Raw genomic sequence first — 597 nt, 5'->3', positions numbered from 1 at the left:
GTGCGTCTGCACGCTGGAGGCCCTGGGGGTTGACGGGGGAGCAGGAAGTGGCCCAACCCCCACACATCCCTTCTGTTTTTCTTGATTTCTGCTTCACTGGCCCAGGCCAAGTCTTCAAGGGTGTCTAGTTCCGCAGTCAGGGAGAAAGTGATGCCAAGAGAACCTTGTCTCCTCCCTCCTCAGTCTGCTTTGAAGGGGAAATGAACACATAGGCCCAGTGTGTCTGTGTGGCACAGAGAGGTGGCTTTGCCAGGCATCTTGGAAGGCTGTCATCTAGAATCAGAGCCATAGCCTTAGTTGTGGCCTTGGATCTAGGTCTGTTTCCCCGATCGAAAAAAGAACCTGGTGTGGAGAGAGAGAGGGGTCAGGGTAAGCAGAAGGTACAAAGCAAGGGGTACAGAACCCCTGTAAAATTTCTAAGTAGCTCTTGCAACTGTTGACTCAAAAATATGTCTAGGCCAGGTGTTGTGGCTCACGCCTGTAATCCTATCACTTTGGGAGGCTGAGGCAAGAGGATGAGAATCACTTGATCCCAGGAGTCTGAGACATGCCTAGGCAGCATAGTGAGACCCCCATCTCTAAAAAAAAAAAAAAAAA

Source organism: Colobus angolensis, unplaced genomic scaffold (assembly GCF_000951035.1).
Source record: "Colobus angolensis palliatus isolate OR3802 unplaced genomic scaffold, Cang.pa_1.0 Scaffold28, whole genome shotgun sequence".
Taxonomy (NCBI): Eukaryota; Metazoa; Chordata; class Mammalia; order Primates; family Cercopithecidae; genus Colobus; species Colobus angolensis.
This window is presented reverse-complemented; position numbering follows the sequence as displayed.